This window comes from Pteropus medius, unplaced genomic scaffold (assembly GCF_902729225.1).
Source record: "Pteropus medius unplaced genomic scaffold, Ma_sr-lr_union100, whole genome shotgun sequence".
NCBI classification, from domain to species: domain Eukaryota; kingdom Metazoa; phylum Chordata; class Mammalia; order Chiroptera; family Pteropodidae; genus Pteropus; species Pteropus medius.
In genome coordinates, this window is record NW_024344240.1 from 5,940,774 (window position 1) to 5,947,833 (window position 7,060).

The 7,060-nt window shown below is 39.5% G+C and overlaps 1 long non-coding RNA gene across 1 annotated transcript; it reads right to left on the minus strand.

Moving 5' to 3' along the window:
• Positions 1–4,350: 4,350 nt before the first annotated feature.
• Positions 4,351–6,662, minus strand: LOC120607227 (uncharacterized). Its single transcript, XR_005654107.1, has 3 exons — positions 6,338–6,662; positions 6,015–6,072; positions 4,351–5,775 (listed from the first exon to the last, which is right to left on the minus strand). It is a non-coding gene; the product is annotated as an uncharacterized LOC120607227 (long non-coding RNA).
• Between the last annotated feature and the right edge of the window lie 398 nt (positions 6,663–7,060).

Sequence of the window (7,060 nt, forward strand, 5' to 3'; positions counted from 1 at the left end):
CAGATTTCTTACCTTGTACCAGAATAGCTGGAAGAAACTATTCTGGGGCCCCACCAAAAATTAGTGATCCTTCTGCCTCAGTTGGGGTCTGTTCAGCAGCAAGTAATGTCAAGTACACGCAACAGTGCTTTAAAGCATCATTTATCTAATTCCAGTTCGGAGGCAGGCAGGAAGTCCCAGGGTTGGCCTGGCACACCAGCAATGCCACTGAGCGCCCACCACTCCTCGCCTTTTCACTGTGTGTTCCTCAGCATTGGGCTTTTGTCCTTAGGCTTGTTGTCTTATAGACATCATGTGCTCACGCAACAGTATCCAAAGGGAGGAAGAGGAGAAGCCGAAAAGAGCTGCCCCTTGACCCACAATCTCCTCGATCAAGGAGAGAAATCTTTCCCAGAATTCTCATTTGAGCTCATCGGCCAGAATGAGGTCTTATGCAACCCCTGGACCAATCACTGGCGAAAGAAATGGGGTTACTATGATTATCCTGAATCAATTAGAATTCAATCCCTGAGGCCTGACACTAACCAAACAAAAGGAGACTTTATTGTTTGCTAAACGAATGAAGGACTACAACCAACCAAAAAAAGATGTATTTAATCCCTCAAGGATATCCATAAATCCAGTTTCAGCAATTTAATTCACTAAACAGCGACATGCAATGAAAATGAGATCAAAGTGTAAAATATTGATAAAATATTAGCCCAGAATAGCTGAAGCTTTAATAACAGGCTGAAAGAGTTTCATTCTTACTGTTAATATCATTCTAAGTGTGTTACAGCTACAACAAAGACTTCATTGCTGAATATTAGAGATTTACCATTTCCTTTCATATAATGAACTTTCACATTTGCTAAATGACATTTGTTAGATTAAATGAACAAGTTATCAAAAAAACATGGAATTGTAGAGAAGTGTCTAAATGTTAACGTTGAAAGCCTGTGAATAATCTTTAGGTCATCTCTGCAAAGCTCCTTCGTTATTAAATATGGCCGGTTCCTACCACTGAGGACAGGCATACCAGGAGCACATTCCTACTGTGCTATCATCAACCATTATTCAGCATTCCGTACAGATATTTTCATCCACCTACTTATCAATCTACCTAACTATATCATCACCCTATCTATATTTAGCATTTTATCCACGAAGATATCAAAAGGGAATTTTCAAGTTCTCACTTAAACACAGCTCTGCCATTTCCCAGTCCACAATTCAATCCAAGAAGTTTACTCTGGAAAGAATTTTTTCCTGAGTAAATGTGTGCTAAGTTCCTCGAATCAGCTCTTCCTCTTCCAGGTTCTTCTTAACCATTCAAGCACTGACCCGTAGTGCTGCCTGGGTAAGCTCTCCAACCATTAGTTCATGATGGTTTAGTTTCCCTCCGGAACGGCTGCACGTCTGCGTTCTTCACTTCTCTGGAATGGTCATCTTCTCCATACTCCCTCAAATATCACATGACAATGAGTGATACCCCAAGGGCATCCCTGTTTGCTTCCGACCTCAGGCGAAATGCTGCTAGACAAAGAGCTTCAGATTCTTTTGCCAATGTTTGTTCCACTCTAAAATACCTTTCTACTTGCCAGAAAGCAAAGGAAGCCAAATGAAGGTGGAGTACCTAGCTCTGTTCTCTCCCTCTGATCTCTCAGCCTATGCTACCTGCCCAGAGAATACACTCCTTACACGTGTCCTTGATCCAAACATACTGTTGAAAAGCGCAATAATTTGCTTATTTTATTTCATTCAGAAAACAAAGCATCTCTAACAATTGTAGTGGTCATCAATTCTGAATAGTGGAAATACAAACATTCTCTACTCTCTGTGTTTTTATAAATTCTCAATATAAGGAAGGCTTTTTGAGTCTTTAACTTTTTTCCAGCGGAGAAATTATATATATATTTTTTTCATTCTCACTATTAATTCAGCAAATATGTAAGCACCTACTATGTGCCAGGTATTGGAGACCAAACACTTAACAGGTGTCATTTCTAACCAACACAATTTGGGTATTTTCTGTGTTTTTCTGACAAGGGTATAGATACACAGAGAGCTTAACTAACTTGTTCAAAGTCCCAAAGGTATTAGGTGGAGGTGTCAGAAACCCATTACTGCCCAATTTGTTTGGGTATTGTGTTCCTAACTTGACTAATAAAAATTGTGCCACTTTTCAATACTTTGCCTTGTTTAGATGACTCTTTAATATGGTTAGCATGTGGCCATTTTATTCCTGAGCTCAGTGATAAACTCTATGTTTACAGAGTGGCTGCTTCGGGCTTCAAACATTTCCCAGTTATCACCCTCATCAAGATCATTTATAACATAATGCTGATCATTCATTTTTAGAGTGTTTTAACTGTTTCCAAAAGTGTAACTCTGAGGCACAACCACCACCAAGTTTAGAAAGGCAAAAATTCCAGGAGAAATAAGGTAGCAAATCCCACACAAGATGGCATCAAACATCCCTTTGTCCCCAGTGCCATCTTACCTGATGCTCATTCTTCTATTTCCCTCCTTGTTCTCATCTTAAATGATTTTCTAGGTGCTTTGCTCTGGACAATGATGGTAAGCCATGCATTGATCTCATAAGCCCAATCCACTTTCTCTCTTGTTCTATGAGTCTTCACTTCTGATAGCTCCTGTTTCTTGCTCCAATCCCTGGGTCCCCCTCATTTTCTGTGCTCAGAACTCTCTCATTTCCTCTGTGCTACAAACAAAACAAAACTAAAGAAAAACCACCTTTCAAAATATCATCTTCCTGGGTCACCTTCCCTGTAGACCATGACATCACAACTGTTTGTTGAACTTTTTAAAACTTCCATTCTTAAATCTTCAGTCTTCATTTAATTAAGCCTAGAATTCCTTTCCTTGGCAGTAGCAGACTTGAAGATGGTTTAATGAGGGTGGTCAAGAGTTGTTAAAAGTTGAGTCGTTGAAAGCATAGAGGCTGGTGTCAGAATCCTTGCCTTGGAATCCTGCTGCTCCCAATTCCTGGCTTCACAGCTCTGGGTAAGTCATTCAGTCTCTCTGCCTTGGTTTCTGTTTTATACAAAGTTAGATAAAATATACTAGATAGAACCTACTCAGAGATGTTATAATGTATGAGACTTATAAAGTGCTTAGAAAAGTGTCTGGTACATAGAAAGTATTACTTAGTGTTCATCAAATATATTTCTAAAAGAAAAAAGGGATAGCTTTAAATTATTCCAGAGCCAAAATTATCTTAACAAAGCCAGTTTGGGGGTTGCTAGAGATTACTTTCCATTATGTATGGAAGGGAGAACTTGGTCCCCTTACAATAACGTAAGGCCCTGAAGAAGAGCAAAACTCATCATGGTTGGGCAGAGTAAAGACAAGATTCAGAGAAGAAAGTCCCAGAGGTCTCACGTGGACTCGAGGTAGACACATAAAGAAAAGCTGACCCAGAGCAGCTAGAAATCAAACCAGAATATAGGAAATTAAAGAAGGTGAAGATGAATCACTCCTGGTGATGGTACTCTGCTGGAAAGCCACTGGGCAACTGATGCATCTTTTCAAACGGTTTACATAATCTTTTTTTTTTTCAGTTACGACCTGTGTAAAATCAAACTCTACTTTTTATATATCCTATGTACAAGTGCTGCTGAAGGATGGGTGATGTTAGTACTTTACCATGAGTTTTTAAAAGTTAAATTTACTGGGGTAATTTTGGTTAATAACATTATATAAATTGCAGGTATACAGTGTTATAATATATCATCTTCATATTCCATTGTGTGCTCATCACCCAAAGTCTAGTCTTCTGTCACCACGTATTTGACCCTCTTTACCCTTTTGATCCTCCCTCTACCCCTATACCTCTCTGGTAACCCCCACACTGTTGTCTGTATCTGTGTTTGTTTTGTTTTATATCCCACATATGAAGTGTCCTTCAACCGCTGAGTGGATAAAGAAGATGCGATACATATATACAATGGAACACTACTCAATTATAAAAAATTATGAAACATTGCCATTTGCGACAACATGGATGGATCTTGAGAGTATCATGCTAAATGAAATACGTCAGATGGGAAAGGACAAGAATCACTGTGCATTTTAAATACATTATCTCATTATACATGCAATTTGTTGGTAACTGACAAAAATAATCGAAAAGATTAAATAGGATACAGAGATGTTCCTGGCAAGTGAGACAAACCCTACAACCCTAAACTACCGATGATGGTAAAGCAGTAAGTAGATAGCTACTGGAACATACATTTTACTAACTACTCTATGAGAGCCTTTGATATAAAAAAGACTCTGCCATACTAAACTTTCTTATTAGCTCTCCCTGCTATCTATATAGTAATCATAGCCTACTCACGCCCATTTTGCAAGGTGTTTTTATTTTAAACATCGAATACAGCTTCTTCCCATGAGATACTAAAAATAAGAAATGCAAATATGAAATATCTAGAGGAATTTAAGCAATGGACCTGCCAGCTCAATGTCGCTACAATGCCTATGTTTATATCTCCCTCATCAGACTTTAACAAATCACATAGACATAAGCTCAAAGGTAGTCTTTCATGGTTTATTTTCTTTTTATTTCCCTTCTCGTTCGGTGATGATTCTTGCCTTTTATCAGTGATGATTCTTGCCTTTTATTCAGTAAGATTTAAATCTCTAGATATTTAATAAGATTTTTTTAAATAAGTAACCTATTATTAGACAAAAAGAAAAACCATAGGAAAGAAAAAACAAGAAAGAATAAATCCTAAGTGATTTTAGAAATTTTACTCTCTTTTGGACTTTTTTTCTTTTACTAAATTCATACTCATGGTCTACCCCTGTGCAGACGTCCTGAACGAGGAACTCAGGCATTGGCTCCAACTTAATAACTGCAGTTGTCTGCAATCAATCCATCAAATGCCAATTAATTAATTCGCAAGGCTCTGGAAAGAAAGCTTAGGGCAAAATTTGATCCACCAGGGGAAGTATATTTATATCATCGATGTTTGTATTAGTCTCATTGATGTTTCCTTTTTAAATCTCCACCTTTGATTAATTTCTTCCATTAAACCTTCTCCAAATCTCCTCAGGTGTGCAAGTCAGTATTCAGCCATGACTGTGCTGAGCACAAACGGTGGGGCAGGTATCACCACGTAGGAGAAGCACCACCTACTAGTCACAGGAAGTGCAACCACAGAGAAAATTCCCCGCAGACTTCCCACTTGAATGCCCTATATCGCATGATGAATAATGACTTATAGCCATAACGCAAGGTTCATAAAGTTGTTTATTAAAGTGTCCCTCCATGCAAGCTTCACCTCCCAAGTGCATTGTAAGGAAAACAAATACACAGAAGGTGAACACCAGGCAGTCCAGGCTCTCTGTAAGGACAGGGGCAAGCTCTCATGCACTGTGTGCCATTATGTCTTCTCGCTCCGTAAGCCCTTCTGTATGTGTTTCATCTGTGTTTCTGGAGAGCTGCTTCGCTGAAGGTAGAGCTATCCTGTACTGGCCCTCAGCTCCAAAGTCACTCTTTTGGCCTGTTCTGCGTTAGTGGTTCTGGGCCACTTAGACATTTTTGCTTTGCCATCTGGTACGATGTTAACAGCTTTGTCACTGGAGAAAAATTATAGGAGTTTTTCTATTTTCTGCTTCTGGGGACTCCTGCAGCGCAGGCGACTGCCCCAGCATGCAGCTTCTGCAACACTCACTGACCAGCGGCTACCCTGAGCAGCATCCCCAAGACAGTTTTGTGGCCATGGCTCAGTGCCTCCAAGGGGATGTCCCCACAGCCTTCTGCAGCACCTTAGAGAAGAGATTTCCAGCAAGTTCCGCCAGTGTGGCACCACGGTGGCTTGTCTGCCAGCCGGTGAACCGGGACCCTGCCCTCCCCAGTGAGGTATGGATCTCAGCGTTTCCTGAAAGTTCATCTCAGCCCAGCAGTGGTGGCTGCTGCTTTCCGCTGCTATTCCTATATTCTTTAGAGTTCTTTTACTTCTTACAGATCTCATTCCCCCGTCCCTGTTACAGTTAATATTCTTTACCTTAAAATTTCCATGTTCAAAGTTCTGTGTGGTTTCTCTCTCTCGACTGGAACAAGACCTGTACATAGGGTCATTAATAATGATTAATACTAAACTTATATCACACTAACACCCCTTAAAGCTAACCAAAGTCAACCAAAGGACAATGCTTGCCTGTTATTTTTTTTTTTATGGCTGTCACTATTGTTATTTTTAACACCAAGATAAATTTAAGATTTTTGACTATTTTACTTCCATATGTCAAATATCAGTTATAAATAACTATTAGATCAAGTAAAAACAGTTTAAAAAGTTAACTAGGATATACATGTTACAGATTTTACCTTATTTGAGTCTCTCAAAAAAATCTTCGAGGTCCATATTGTTCACACCCATTTTGTAGACGAGGTACCTGAGCCTCAGAGAAGTTAAGTCTCTTGCTCGAGCTGACATAATCCGTAAGTGATTGAACCTGGGTTCCAGGCCGGATTCTCTCAGACTCTGGAGCAGTTTTTGCCTCTCTGACACGATCCGAGGGCTCATGGCAGCTTCTGTTGAAAGTCTGCGGGGCCCGGCGGGCGCTCGTTGCTGCGGCAACGCCGTAGCAGCTACGTCACAGTTTCTGTCCAGCTTCCACTCTTCTCTTCTCTCACTTGTTGATTTAATCTAATTCCCCGGATGTGTATGCGAAATAATGGAAAACTGAGCGTATAACTATCTGAGATGATTCTAATCTCTTCTGGGAGGCAACTGGTGACTTTTATCGTTAGAAATAATTATTCATGTTTTTCCTTTTCATATACACAGCTCTAGACCGAGTACCACGTAGTCCTTCTTTCCTAGCTGATACTCACAGATAGATTTTATATTCTACCCATACCCTTGCATGGAAACGAACATCTCCTTTGATTACTTATAAATAAAACACCCCCATTTAAAAACTGAGGATATAGTCTCCTAAGTTGTTAAAATGTTTCATATGCTTTATCATCTCCGAGAAGATGAGTATTGAAATGTTGTTTGTTTACAAATTGCAAAATCTATAAAATTTAAAGAAAAACATCCAT